Raw genomic sequence first — 16,162 nt, forward strand, 5'->3', positions numbered from 1 at the left:
CCCAGAGGGATTCCAAAGGATCATGTGTATACACACCCATTGTCATCCCTGTGCCTTTACTACCAACCATGTCTTTTTTTCTTTCTTTTTGGTGTTGATGGACTGTGCATTGGTCCCAAAGCATAAGACCCAGGCCCTTGGGATATTGCCCATTTCACCACAGTTTCAGGCTTTGGGGAGAGCTGATCCTACTCTTTTTTAATCCTTTACTGGCCTGTTTTTTTTGGGGGGGGGGACACCAGGAGTGCTCTTTTGCCCATTTTGAACCCAGAAAAGTTTGGAAAGGTCCTTGAGTGTTGCAAAAAATGGCATTAGGACCACTTATAGTCCACATGCCAGTGAGACTCTGTTGTAGGATCTTTATTCCTTCTTCCAAGCCAGGGGCATATTGCAATGTGAAAAATTATTATCTTGAATGTGAAAATCCTCCCCCATTCATTGCCATCACCAAAGTGGCTGGAAACGTATGCCTCATTTTGAAAATAGGCCTTTATGTTTAACAGTTCAGAGGCATCAAGCAGTCTTTTTTAAAAAAAATATGAATTACGGGTAATACCCCCACCCACCCACTTTTAGGACATAAACATGGTAGACAAGGGAGTTTGGAGAAGTGGAAGGGATTCCTTTGGATCTTCTTGGGCATAGGCTTCTGCTTTTACAATCGTGCTGCATATTTTGTGAAATCATTGCCCAGTTTTAACAGATTGATATTCAGGTGCTTTCTTACAAATGAACTGTCAGAATTTCACATCAAAGATTATGGCAGACACACTTCTTTGAGAGCCATACTTCTTAAAGATCTTATTTTATTTATTTCAATCAGTAAGGAACATCTGATTTGGCAGACGGCTAAACAATGTTTCAAATAAAAAACAAAAAATTATATTTAAATGGAATATTACTTTTATATACTTCCCAAACTTTGAAAACATTTGCATCCTGGATGCAGCCTTCTTAAAAGACAATGACAGATAATATATAAACAGTCACGTTTTAAAAAATTATTAAAACAGATTACATCAACAATGTCAGCTGTGGCAGCTTGTGTAATATTGTGATATTGGGGTGGTTTTTGAAGGATTTTTATAATGGATTTTCTAAACATTAATAGCATTTCACACAAAAAATTATATTATGCAACTTGTTAACAAAAAAATCCAAAAAATGTGTTGAATATCAGACAAGATTCTAAACATCTATATTTATTTTCATTTTTATAGAATTTTAAAAGTATTTATAAAAAGTTTACTTTGTCCACTGCTTTTCTTTTGTGGATGGTTTGATACAATCCGTTCTCCATTATGTCAAGTACAGTGGACCCTTGTTATATGCTGGGGTTTGGTTCCAAGATCCCATTAAATATAATGCCATAGCAAAATGGTGTCCCTTATAAAAATTGGAAAATCAAAGTTTGATTTTTGAAATTTATATATATTTTTGAACATTTTCAAACTGTGGATGCTTGAATCCATGTATAAGAAGGGCCGACTGTAGCTTGTTGCTAGTGCTATGCATTATGAATTATGAAACCTCCCAACTTCCAGGAGAAACAATGCTATTTGTAAACCTGATATATAATGACACAATAGTTCACTGCTTACAGTTTGCACACACAATTTACACAATCCATGTGCAGAATCTTTAAGGTCACACTCATAGTCTAGTTCCACAATATGACCCTCTTTATTTGATTTTCACAAAATATCCTATCCAGACACATGAACAAGTCTACAGTGTTCATGAATTTTCTCCCCAATAAAGTGAAAACTAGTTTAGGTAGGAAGTAGCAGGCTTCTGTTCTAACTTACCAAGTATGAATATATAATAGATATGTGCTAAAGTGGAAGAGATTTTTTTAAACTGATGTGAAATTTTATATGCAAATACAAAAACCTACGTTCCTCTTTTCTGAAACAATTTCTTGCAGCTGCTCACTCTTAATCTAAAGCAGAAGTCTAGGTTTGCTCAAGTAAGTGTAAATCTCTACAACCATGCAACCTGTGACTTGGAGACAGAGCTTGAAAAAGTTACTTTTTGTGCTATAGCTTCCAGCATTCCCTAGCCATCATTTCTGCTTGCCATAACAGCTCGGATCCTGTTAGCAATAATAATAATAATATAATAATAATAATTCAAGTCCTGCTTGGAATTACATACAGTTCTTTTCTCTGAAGTGAATGGATGGGTTGTGAGGAGAATATACATAACCAGAACGTAACATATGCACACTATACATATATACATGTGTTTTCCATCTCTGTTTCTGATCTTCCATCTGTACACTTTCAGTTGAGCATTCTGTACAAAAACAGTGCTATAGATTAGCTGGTGGCCAGATGATGTTACACAAGTGATTTCTGGCACAAATTCCTGGAATAATTTCGATAGTGTACAAGTAACAAGGGATTAGTATACATATTGCAGTTATAATGGACATAAATAACTTTATGGATGAAAGGCAAAACAGTTGAATGGTTAGGATACTTGACTGCATCCTTGAGCCCGTGTGTGTGTGACTCTGTTCTTGGAGACAATAGTAGTCCATCAATTCATCTGTAAATGGATATACAATCCATTTAAATGGAACAATTCTTCTTGTGTTTTGTTGTGGGTCAATAGACCTGAATTTTTTAAGGAAGAAAAGAAACAGCTTGAGAATCACCCTATGTGATGCAAACAAAAGCAGGTGAAAGAGAAACCAAGGCTTCTAATATATTTTTTATCTACAATCCCCGATTCCTACATGCCCTATGGCCAAAACTTTCTGCAGCTCTGGGACACCGTGTGGTTTTAGGGATGGGTGATTATTATATTCAGGATGTTTTTTTAAAAAAAGAATAATGTTTCCAGATGGAAAGAACTTGATATTTTAATAAACTGAATATTGAAGAAAAAAGAAAGACAGACATGTCCAAGAAGGCAAGAGTTCTGAGTGCTTAAGTACAGGTTGAGTATCCCTTATCCAGAATTCCAAATTCAAAAATTGTCTACATGGGTGGCTAAGATAATGACACCTTTGCTTTCTGGTGGTGGTTAAATATACCCATGTGCAAAATTATTAAAAATATTGTGGTTAAAATTACCTTCAGGCTATATCTAAAAATGTATATGAAACAAATAAATGTGTTTAGACTTGGGTTCCATCTCCAAGATATGTACTTATAAGCAAATACAGGTATTCCAAAATCCAACATCCAAAACAATTCTGATCCCATGAATTTTGAATAAGGAAACTCAACTAGTATTTAAAATCTGGGATTGAATCCCTATGTATTAATCAGCCATTAGGTCTATTCACTCATTTGGAAAGTATGTTGAACAAAAAGGAGACTCATCAATCAGCCTCTCCAACTTCAATCCCATCATGTTTCTTACATGGAGAGCAATGAACCTGCTGCACAGGAGACCTTCCCTTATGTGTAGACATCTTCCTTCCTTCCTTCCTTCCTTCCTTCCTTCCTTCCTTCCTTCCTTTTGATTCCTGATCTGTGAATAGTGGCAGAAGTGCAAGATTTGAGGATAGTCTGCTCTCCTTTTTACATCTTGATTCAAGGTGCTTCCAAAACACATGGATATGGCTTCTACTAGTGCTGAATTAAGGTTTTGTCTCCCCCCCCCCCCCCTTTTTTTTTGGTACACTCTTTATCTTTGATAGCTACATGGCAAGCAGGTATACATTCCTCTCTCCTTGTTGGGACTACCTATACAGTCTATACTTATACCAATACAGTCCAGCTCCCATATCTGTGGGGGATATGTTCCCAGACTTACCATGGATAGCAATAACTATGGATAATGGTGAATGCTATATACCTGTCAGCAGAGATTGACCATAGAGTCATGATAGATAATCTCCAGATGCCTACAAAGGCCTTCTTTCCCCAGCTCCACCCTCAGTTGTAGGTAAGTGAAATCACAGTTACTGATCCCACAGATGTTCTTATTGGATTTAGCCAGAGCAAATGGTTTTTTCCCAGTTGGTTTTTGAGGAAAATATACATTGCACCCGTGCCATGTGCGGATGCATTTTACATATCTTTAAGCTTACATGGAAGCCACTTGGGGAGGGAAAACAATGGCATGCACACCCACAGCACACACACACCACTCCGCCACATGCACGAGCCCTGTTATTTCCTATGGGGCTCCAGCATAGGCGGATTTTCCCTAAATTTAGAGACTGCATAAGGAGAGGGCCCACAGTATATATAAAAATTACTCCTTGGGGTTTATCACACAATTGGAAGTATTAACGGTGATTAACCAGTGATAGGAGCCTATTGCACAGCCCCTTGGGACACTCCTGGCGTGGAACAAAAGGGGGTGGGATGGGAACAGAATGAGGGCTATCACCCATTTTATTGCACTCCAGAATGCCGCCAATGCCACTGGAAGTTCCCATTCCAGTCCCAATTTGTCCCAGAGGAGGCTATTTTCAGGAATGATTCTGAACGAAAATTGCCTCCTCTGGGACAGACCGGGAATGGAATGGGAACTTCTGGCAACATCGGTGGCATTCCAGCATGCAATAAGATGAGTGATAGCCCCCATTCTTTTCCCATTTCAACCCCTTTCATTCCACACTGGGAGCATCCTAAGGGGCTGTGTGATAAGCTCCATAATCTTGCAATTGTGCTAATGGTTTTCACACAATGTTGTGTTCAAATAACCCATTATTATCACACAGTTGTGCTAATGGTTTTCAAGTGTTAGGAGTGGTGCAAAGGCCCATCTAAATTGGGCCAAAGTATATTTAACTGATATTGTGTTCTTAACTGATACATATTTGTTGGTCTGTTGTTGTTACCTGCCTTGATCCATGGGAGAGGTGCGTAAAAAATAAATACAGTCATCCTTCCATATTTGCAGCTTTGATATTTGAGGATTTGATTATTCACCGATTTCATTAATATGTTCTCTCTAGGACTGTCTAGGTCCTCCAGTGCAACTCTGTGGTTAACTTTAACTAAAAGTTGCACTGAAAAACCATTTGTAGTTACTCCAGTGCCATTCTATGGTCAGTGTAATTTGGTCATTGACCACAGAGTTGCACTGGAGGACCTAGAGATTCCTAGAGAGGTGTCCTCTCAGGTAAAAACAGTGTTTTTGTTATTTGCGGTTTTTCCATATTCACGGGGGTCTTGTTCCCCTAACCCTAGCAAATATGGAGGGACAACTGTATTATTATTTTAGACTTCTGTATCAACTGACAAAATAGTATCATTCAATATTAACTAGTCCAACATTACTTATTTAGACTTCTGTATCAACTGACAAAATAGTATCATTCAATATTAACTAGTCCAACATTTCTTAAGAAATAATTTTAATTTTCATACTTCAAACTATTGGAGATTTTCACCTTGACCCACAGAATATTTATCAATTGAATACCCTTTTCTAGTTCACTGCCCAGAAGTAGCATGAGTAGTTTTGGAAGGCCGTGTTAATTCAGTCCAAATACCTTTTTTTAATGTAAAGATGCAAATGTAATTATGCATTTAACATCTCATGTAGCTTGAATCTAAATTGTACTGAACTATGCAGTAAGAAACACTTACTTATCTTGGTGGTGCTGTATCATCAGAGCAATCTATTAGGGAAAGAGAGTTGGAGATAAAAGAGAAGGTCAAATTTGTGACTTCAGTGAATAACAGAAAAGAGAAATAAAAATTAATTTTATTAAATGTAACTTGGAAAGTGAGAGACTGAAAGAGAGAGAGAAAGAAGAGATATCAAAATTACATGCAAAAAGATTTTAAACTAGGGATGGAAAATCTCTTTGTTTGATTTGTTTAACTTGGTGCTGAACACATAGGCAGGATACAATGGGTAAAGCCCATCATATCCTTCCCACAGATCCAGCCCATTCCTGCCCCCAGGACTCACCTGTCTGGCACAGTGACAGGTGGGGTTTCAGATGCCCACTTGCTGCTGCACCATGGAGCCACCACTACCACCAACTTGTCCATCGCTGCCACCGCCATTCTGTGTGGAGGCCCACACTGCAGCTTGTAAGGGCAGAAACGGGGTACCTGGCTTCACCCATGTGGCTAGTCTCCCCCTTCTGACACAACAGGATGAGGTTAGGGGCTGCAGTTAGAATGGCAGCAGCAGCAGCAGCAACAGGTAAGGAGGTATGCAGCCATTCAATCTATTGGCTGACATGGTGGAGTTTCTCGGAGATTCCACCACAAACAGTTGGTTATTTTAGACCAAGCTAAGGACTGGTTGGGCTGGGGTTGGACCAGATCCACTGGAATGGCATCTGGTCTGCCTGTTCCTGGCCCAGGTCTGTTGACCTCTGTGGTCTAAACAGGCAACACCAGGCTGGGGGAAAACATGGGCCTTTTGGCCCATGCATATAGCTCCCTTGACAAAATTGGCCTTTGTTTCCTCCCCTTGAGACTTGCTGCAATAATAAACTTGTCTTTCAATGAGAATTTGCACATTTGAGAAGGATAGAGACCATTTTGGACAAATAAAGTGTTTACAAAACAATGTACAATATAAGCAACATTAAATTTCAATGGCTAAAATGTGCACAACAGAAAAAATGTATGTCATTTTTTGTGAAGGGAAAAACCTTTGAACATTAGGTCAAATGGATAAATAACTGTACACATTATGGAAAAATGCATTTAAATGTGCATGAATAGTCGTGCATCCATGTGCCACCCATGTAATCCAATCTGGAAAAAAAGATTTTAAGAAAATGAGTGGGATTTGGAGAAATGCAACAAAACCAAAACAGAGAGATTTTCACATCCTTATTCCAGAACTCTAATAGGACAGGTTAATTTTTCCAGAAGTGTACCATCTTCAGAATAATTCTCAAGAAAATTGTAAATACAAGACAATAATGAGTAAACGCTATGCACTGAGACATTATAATATGAACATGGTCAGATACAGGCTTGAATCAAAATTATTCTGGCTGTGTAAAAACTAGTTAGTATGTGTAGGTGCCATGCCATGCCAACAATTGTAATAAAGAAAGACCATATAGACTAGCACAATTATGTGTCTGTTCATTTGCTTCCCATGTCATTATTCCCCTGACAAAAACCATAGCTCCCCAGAAATCATATCATGTCTGGGAAACAATAACATTCACTTTCAGGGAAAATATTCCAGTGCAAAATTATTGGAACTGTAGTAGCTAGATCTTTTCCTGAAAATGGGAGTAAAGAAACCTGGACCTTTTAATAAATGGCATAGATTTTGTTGTTGTTTATGTTATATTTCACATAATTTAATGTTTCATGCACAGTGTTATCTTTAATAACAAAACAATAAAAATGTATTAAAATGTATGACTTCGATGCTTGATTAAAAGATGAAGTATTTCATTAGAAGCTACTTCCCTTGTCCTTCCAAATCTAAGCGTGAGGCAATGAAGAACCACTGCAAGCATGGAGATCAACAAAACAAGATACTACATCATTTCCCAATAATCGTTAGCAGCTCAACTGCTATAATGATTCTATTCTGATGGCTCATCTTAGTTGATGATTTTTCACAATGTATTTCATGGCTTCCATCCCTACATGAGACTTTATTACTATCACATAGGAATAAAAAGCCATAAAACACTAGAGTGAATTTATCTTGATCAGATGCAATACTGATTTTCTTCACATGATTTCACAACCATTTCCAAACTAACTGAGAATTTCATGCTACATTACTCAACATTTTAAAACTACATTTCAGTGATTAGAAAACACACCACAATAGTTACATCACAAATTAACAGCCATTTAGTCTTCAGAGCAGTTACTAGCTAGACAGATCGGGGACAGTCACAACACACAACCATTGAATTCACCAAATAGACAGGACGCCACAGAAAATAGCACTGAAACAGACATCTTTGAAGACATACAAAAGACAAGAAAGCTATGACAATTATCTTGGAAACTTTTAAATTCCTTTCACCCTTTCCCACTGCAGCTCCTGACAGGACCACTAGAAACATGGAATTTGCAAAGTGTGTTAAGACAACAGCACTGTAAGTACACTACAGCATCTCAGATTATCAGGGAGATGCTCCTATGAGAATGAAAGTACGATGCTATAAAAATCAAGGGCCAGAAACATTCTACAGGGCAAACTTTATTCTAGATCTTTAAAGATCTCTATCTTTTATAATTCCACCACCTACCCTGCAATCATATTAGCCAATAAAGAAATGATCTTACACAGTTATTTTCAAAACATACAAGGACTCCATAGGTCCAGAAATGAATACTGTAATTTATACATGAAATTACTATTCCTGATACCACTAATTGGCCAAGCTGAAATACACGTCTCAAGGGTCATGGAAACAGTCAATAAAACAACTTAAATTCAAAGCTATGGGAAGCAATTTTACTTCTATATTTATATATATGTGCCAAAGAACATCCAAAATACCACAAGACTAAAAATCAACACTTTAAATAAAATAGCTAATATGAACATTAGCAAAATAACCGTAGTGTTAGTATTGATTTTAATTTGCAGTTAACTTTTATTGCTCAGTATCAGTTCTATTGTATTTGTCTGTTACTATTCTCTGATTGCCTATCAAATCCTGTTTCTCATCTTGCTCAATATGGTTAGAAGACGTTAGAGCAGGAAACTCATAAATGAAAGGAAGTACATAAATAAATTAAATGATCATGCATAAAACATGCAAATGATTTACAGACTGCATATGAAACACTTATTTATATATTCATTAATCTCAGGTTGCACTTTTTAGGGACAAAAAGATTTAACTGGGTCCAGATTAATGCACTCCCAAGCCTCTCAGTGCGTACTTAGGTAAAGGTATGTTTTGAGTGATATGCATGAAAATGTACACATTGTTCATTTCCTTTTTTTTTAATCTCTCATTTTGTCAGAACAAAATGCCCTGGTGGCACAGTGGTTAAAAACTGCAGCCACTCATGCACAAAGCACAAGGTTGTGAGTTCAATACCAGCCAGGGGCTCAGGCTCAACTTAGGCTTGCATCTTTCCAAGGTCGCTAGAATGAGTACCCAGATTGTTGGGGGCAATTAGCTTACACTTTGGTGTTTATCAGACGAGCTCTTAAAGAGGTACTATTCCAGTGTGACTCCTCTAGCTGCCTCCTGTTGCATGCTGGGATTGGCAGTTTTAAGGAGGGGTATTTAGAATTCTCAGGCAGAGAAGTTCAGCTCCTTAAAACTGCCAATCCCAGCATGCAACAGGAGGCTGCTAGAGGAGTCACACTGGAATAGTACCTCTTTAAGAGCATAGTGTGATAAACATCTTTGTAAACCACTTAGGGAGTGCTTCAGTGCACTGATAAGGAGTATAGAAATGTACTTGCTATTGCTATTGCTCAGGACCACTGGGCCCCTGGGAATCAAACTGGGATACAAATTTACCCTGTTCTCAATTAATTGCTGTAATATTAAACACTGGTCTAAATCTATCTACAATCCAAGCTAAAGTAGACATATAGTGATTATTTACAATTCAGCAATTGATTCAATGGGTCTATGGTGGCTGAGAATACTAACTGGATTTAGGCCCCTATCTTTACTTTATAGAGACAATAAATTATATTTCATTTTATAGATTTCTGAAATGATACCAAGCAAATAACCTCAGAAGGAAAGGAGCTACAATGACCAATGCATGTTGAAAATATATGAAGTCTTAAGTGACATTTTCCTTCCATGTAGCTGACCTGATCCAGCAAGGAAGACTGAGATGCAGAAACAAAGTGCTGCATATACATTCTAGGCAGCTCAGTCCACATGACTCACTTATGGATTGCCCCATTCATTTGTATGGGTCAGAAGTGCATTATATCTGAACATGTCATTTAATGTGATGGATATGCATCCCCCAAGGAGCACACTAGCTGTAAAATGTGGTTAGTTTTATGAGAATACAGTAAGTCAAGCTACTTTTTAAGAGTTATTTCCCATCTTCTTTTAAAAACAAATATTGTGAAATTAACAAAAAGTGGGCATGATCCAATGCAGTTTCAGAATATCTACATGCACTGATTTCAGTAGGAGACCCTTAAGTGCATTTAAGTGCAATCTTTCTATGGAGATAAATTATATTCCTTTTTATAGATTTTTGAAATTATACCAAGCAAATAAAATAAAAGTACATAAAATTTGGATCACTTGTATCCAATGTTCCTAATTCAGCTTGGATTTCAGAGAGTTGTTGGTTAGTCTGTGGTCTTCTTCCTTTTGAAATAGTCAAATGCTAGGATGGCAGGGTGACATCACATGGCTGAGATATGTGGAAATCTCAACATCATGTGATTTGTTTTTATTTTTGAAATGACAGGGATTTTTTTTGGGGGGGGTATGTTACCTCCCATTTTGCAAACAAAATTCACACCCCAAAATTGGCCATTTGTTTAATCTTTTCTTGGGGTTGTGAATTCTTGGGATTCTGAATTATAGCCTTGGTTTGTAAGTTTCTTTCAGTTTCTTAGCTCTGCATGGTTGTCCTTATTTGTGGAAGAAGGAAATTGTTTGTCTCAGCTGCACTCCCTTGTTGGCTGACAGCCTGAATTGAAAAGGAGAAAGCAAAGAGCTACAGGACATTCAGCAGGGAGAAAACACTGGCTCCATTAAAAAAAAAAACAAAAAAAAAACCACCTTTCCCTTTTTTAGCATGAGGGCTGCATAACCGACAAGAAAGGAAAAGAATAGCATTGAAAAGAGGATTGAGTTAGAATTACAGAAGACTTGTTTTAATTGTGTGTTTGTTTATGTGATAAAATAAACAGCCTCTCCCCAAGAGATTCTCCGACTTAGTTCACACTGAAGCCAATTTTTCTGAATGGCCCAAACAGTAATGCTTAATGCATTGCCATGTATGTCATTTTCATTTCTTTTGCATACATGTATCAGAAATTAAAATTTAGTCACAGAAACCAAGTTAAATACACTCAAATATTTAACTTGTTTTAGGAAACATTGAAACCTCAATATGTCTCAAAACTCCTCGCTTAGAAAAATGTAAGCTATGAATGTTAAAAAATTACTGCAAAGAAGCAAGGACACGTACAAAGACACACACACACACACACACACACACACACACACACACACACAGACACACAAAGACATTCACATACAGTAGATGCTTTCACGCACACACATTTATTAAGTCTCCCCTCTGAGAGCCTTTCAGGGATTGCTTGGGCATATTTGCATATATGAAATTCAGTACCATAAATAACAGCAATAAGGAAGATATCTGGTCTATCAATACAGTGACAAGTATTCTGTTTGCCATTTATCCTGGAAATATGCTTGTTCTTAGGTATGCTCAAATTCATAGCTCCAGAAAAGAGAAAACAATTGCACATTTACAAAAACCTAAAATAATCACCTGGTGATTATAAACTATCCTGTTAGCATTTATTGGGATTAAGCATAGTCTGCATGCTAATCCCTCTCATTTTCCAATGTGTCCATGTGGGTAATTTCTCTCTCACTATTAAAAGTGGACCTGGCAATTCCTTCAATGCTTCCTCTTTGGTATGGCTGATCAGAGACTGGATCTTTTGTCTCAGGAATGTATTGCTGAAAGCTCATTGTCACATGGGAAGGGGGGGACCTGAAAGTGATAAAGTGAACTTTATAGATGTCTATATAAACATATTTTAGACCAATATATTCAGCTGACAGATGAAATGGACTGTTTACCTCAGAAAGAATGGTCTTTTCTTCTCCAAATCATCATTCAGACCTGAATGCCATCCAAAAGCGATTTTGCCTTCTTCAACTTATCCAGCATCTGGGGTTGTGAGATAACCCTCACGGCACTGGCCTCCTTTACTGACTCCTTCATTATTAGCCTCCTGGTGGGTGAGATAGAATACAGTGAATGTAATAACCATACTTCACACAACAGGCCCTCTCGTGCTTTTAAATTGAAAATCCCCTTATTACAAAACAAGGGGTGTTCTTTTTCTTCTACCTTTAAGTAGGACTGCCACATTCATTGGTTTTTACAAAAACGCAGCTGCTTTTTAAGCTACAGATAAATAGAATCTGCTAGGCAGTAATTCTCCTCAGACTGAATTGCATTATTTCCTAAGATGGTGAGGCAATCTCTCTCTCTCTCCCCCATTCTCTCCACACATACACACCGAGAGAGACAGAAATGAAGAGATTTCTCTTCAGATTATGGTTCTGTTTTGTACTATTAATTTGCAATGCCACCCGTATCTCCTAGGAGGAGATTTTGCCTTTGTTTTTGGGGGTTTTTTTTGGCTCAAAGGTTTGAATTGCAACACTTTTTTCCCATTCTAGGAAAAATTGATTCAGCTAAAATTTAGAAATAATAATAATAATAATAATAATAATAATAATAATAATAATAATTATTATTATTATTATTATTATTAACCTTTATTTATAAAGCGCTGTAAATTTACACAGCGCTGTACATACAATCTTTTTAATTGGACTATTCCCTGCCCTCAGGCTTACAATCTAAAAAGACACGACACAAAGGGAGTGGTGGTGGGGAAGGGGCCTCTCTAGTAGGATAATACATATAAAATACATAGCAATACAGGAAATGATTCAATAAAACAGACAACAAAAGAACATCAAATAGCAAGTGACAATTATGCAATGCCTGGGAACGCTGCCCTGAACAGGATGGTCTTCAACTCCGTTTTGAAGCTGGTTAAAGAAGTGATGGCTCTTGCTTGTGGGGGAAGAAGGTTCCAGGAGTGAGGGGCAGCGAGTGAAAAGGGGCGAATCCGGGATGGGGCAGAGGAAATCCTGGGCTGAGACAGCAGACCTTGACTACCAGAACGGAGGGCCCTGGTGGGAAGGTGAGGAGAAAGAAGGTCTGATAAGTAAGGAGGGGCCAGTCCATGGAGGGCTTTAAATGTCGACAGCAGGAGCTTATACTTAATGCGGAAAGGGAGAGGGAGCCAGTGAAGGGGAGATGTGGTCAGAGTGGTGGGCGGATGTGATAATGCGTGCAGCTGAATGCAGGACAGAAATTAAAGGACAGAGGTGAGAAAGAGGAAGCCCAGCCAGGAGGATGTTGCAGTAATCCAGTCGTGAGACCACTAGGGCATGGACCAGGATCTTGGCAGTAGAGGCGGAGAGATATGGTCAGATTTTGGCAATATTGTATAAAAAGAATCTACAAGCCTTGGCTGTGGTCTGGATCTGAGGGATACACGACAGAGAAGAGTCAAAGATAAAACCAAGACTGCGGGCTTGCTGGACTGGTTGAATAGAAATGTTGTCCACAGAGACAGAAAAGAAGTTTTGAAGGTTGGGCTTAGGAGGAAAGACAAGAAGCTCTGTCTTGGACATGTTGAGCTTCAAACGCCGAGGGCACATCCACTGTGAGATAGCTGTGAGGCAAGACGAAACTTGCTGTTCAAGCCTTGGAGAAAGGTCAGGGGCGGAAAGATACAACTGGGTGTCATCGGCATACAGATGGTAGGAAAAACCAAAAGAGCTAATGAGTTTACCTAAGGACAGTTTGTAGAGAGAAAACAGAAGGGGACCCAGAACAGAGCCCTGAGGAGCTCCAACAGATAAGGGAACAGGAGAAGAAGTCTGGCCCCCTGCAACCACTGCAAAAGATCTGCCAGACAAGTAAGATCTAAACCAGTCGAGAACAGTGATGTAGCTACAATACTAAATAATAAGTATCCCAAGTAGATATATGCATAGATTTCAGTTAATGGTTCTGGTTAACACAAGTAGACACTATTGTTATTTCCAACTAGAATAGAATCATTGTAAGAATTGGAATTATCTGTGTGTTGACTTGCTGTTCAACAGCTGATTTGATGGGTCTACTCTAGCTGGGACTAGGGAACAAGTTTTTAACCATTGTTGGTTATTTTCCTCTATTGCTATGATTATCCTCAAGGGTTTTTCCTCTACATCCGTGTAAGTATGCTTTCATTTTAAAAAGCAGATGATAACACAGGAAAAAAGTAAAATTGCTATAAGTAAATTTTGATCTTTCGTGCATCTAAAATATTCCATTTTGAAAAGATTCCGTGTTTCCAGTAATACATAAAATTGTCCGCACTCTCAAAGTCTAATAAAATACAAGTGGGTTTTGCATACTTCATTTTATTATGCAAATCTACATAGAAAGTCACTGGTGGAAAAAACAAAATGATATACTTGCTAAAAAACAAAAGCAAAACAGATACTTTATTCAGTGTTGTATGTTTCTATTAATGGATCCCAGACATTATCACATGTTTTGTATCATTACAGACACAGTTGAAGCTAATAAAACACAAACAGTGTGAGAATGAATTAGTTTTATAATTTCAGCTTCAAAAATCTTCCCAATGAAAAACTGTAAGAGTGGAAGGAGAGTTCAAAGGAAGTTCCTACATGAAACATTCATTATTTAAATGTAATCCTGAATGCCAATAATGTAGAACAAAAATACCCTTAATAGTGTGGCAGAGCTCTGAAATGTTTTCTGTGTTCCAAATTATACAATTTTTGGATTATTGTTTTGAGCAATATGTGAAATATCTATTATGACTGACACACTATCTACGGCATTCAAAGCACATCCTTTGCTGCAGCAACAACAAAACCCCCGTAAATGTAGTGATCAGTGGTGACTTTACTTTGATATTCTCAGGCATGCTGCTGCAAAGGGATATTGAGGTGGCTTTCAAATAGTGGAACCTTTAGATTTTTTTTTCTTTGTCTCGGTATAAAGGAAGCAATCTTGAATATGACAAAGCCAGTTCTCTGAAGGAGTAGTCAGAGAAGAGCAGCAGAAGACATATTTGCAGCTTAATCAAACACTTGACCCCTATGTATTTGCTGGTAATACTGGATGTAGTGGTACAGCATCTCTGTAGGTTTTTGAATTCCTCTTATTTATTGGTGCAGAAGCATCTGTTGTGGCCATGGTCTAAAGGAGATGTACCATAGACAATCATCCTACAGTATAATGTTTGACTATTTTCTCTAGTAATAGTATGTGGGATAATGGGTTCAGCATAGATGGAAGATTTCACATGTTAGAAAAATTTCTATGCAACAGGGCAGGCACCATTTTCCTGCAGTATTTGTTCTAGTAATTTTGCTCAGAGTATGGAAAAAGTACCACTGGCTGTGCTGCCTCAGGGATTCCCAGAACTGTTGTCCAAAAAGTTTTCCATGTTCTGTTACTGTGTTTTATGTTATGATTTCTCATTTTTCAAATACTGTCTGGCGTAAATCTCCTGGTATCAAATTTATGAAGAGTTGTTAAAATGTTATAGCTAAATTCTCCAAAGTTCCTTTCTTAGCCCTCGGCCCTTTAATCAGAGATACTGAAAACTGACCCTGGAAATTTATGCATGTAAATTATGTGGTCTATCAACCAGCAATAGGTATGGAGGGAAAATTCATTCAGTTCACATAGTAATGAGAACTTATCCAATTTTCACTTCCCAAACCAATATGCAGTTTGAAATGCATTGATCTTTCATTATTCACACTTCTCCAAATTTTGATGATGTTCTTCCATTTTTTTAAAAAAATGTATAGATTGGAGGAAATGTACATTTCAGTCCGCTCATAAAATCCTTACAGACGTTAATGCATTTTTCTAAAGTATGCATTTATTTGCGTGTTTAAATAATATACACATTTGTTAAATTTCCCCATTAGGTGAAGTATTTGTGCATAATTTTTTCCAATTTTGTGCACTGCAACCATTTCATTTTAACACAGGCACATTATTTTCTGCTTATGTCATTTCTGTTAACTATTTTGTAAGTCTGAAAATATTCCTATTCTCAAGGTGCATTTATTTTATTCTCAAGGGATGAATTTGTTTTCCCAGTGATTTTGAGAAGGCTACTTGGGTCAACAGTAGGGATGTGAACATCTCTCCGTGTCATTTTCAACAAGCTTCTCATGCCTGTCTTTCCTCCAGCTTTTGTAAGTACTGGGTTGTGAGATTTTGAGGGTTACTTTTTCCTGCAGTATTAATTTTCACAATTTACATACATTTTTTCCCTAATCTGCAGGTTTATTTGCACACATTTCCCCTAAATTTGCACCTTTTCCCTATTGACTAAAGTGAATTTCTGTCCATTCTCCCATTACATTCATTTCCACTGTTTGCATTTTAAAATATGTACATTGCCTAGTGTCTAC

General features: G+C 37.6%; 1 long non-coding RNA gene across 3 annotated transcripts in view; it reads right to left on the bottom strand.

The window, feature by feature from the left end:
* Positions 1-1,474: 1,474 nt before the first annotated feature.
* Positions 1,475-16,162, bottom strand: part of LOC121932271 — a 119,119-nt gene continuing 104,431 nt past the window's right edge. For 2 of the 3 annotated variants that reach the window (XR_006104305.1, XR_006104304.1), the window contains 4 exons: positions 11,702-11,856; positions 5,562-5,593; positions 3,376-3,486; positions 1,475-2,621 (listed from right to left, as the gene is read on the bottom strand). This is a non-coding gene — a long non-coding RNA (uncharacterized LOC121932271). The remainder of the gene's footprint in view (positions 2,622-3,375; positions 3,487-5,561; positions 5,594-11,701; positions 11,857-16,162) is intronic. The other variant, XR_006104306.1, reaches the window with a different exon arrangement.

The sequence above is a fragment of the Sceloporus undulatus genome, chromosome 5 (assembly GCF_019175285.1).
Source record: "Sceloporus undulatus isolate JIND9_A2432 ecotype Alabama chromosome 5, SceUnd_v1.1, whole genome shotgun sequence".
Classification (NCBI taxonomy): Eukaryota; Metazoa; Chordata; class Lepidosauria; order Squamata; family Phrynosomatidae; genus Sceloporus; species Sceloporus undulatus.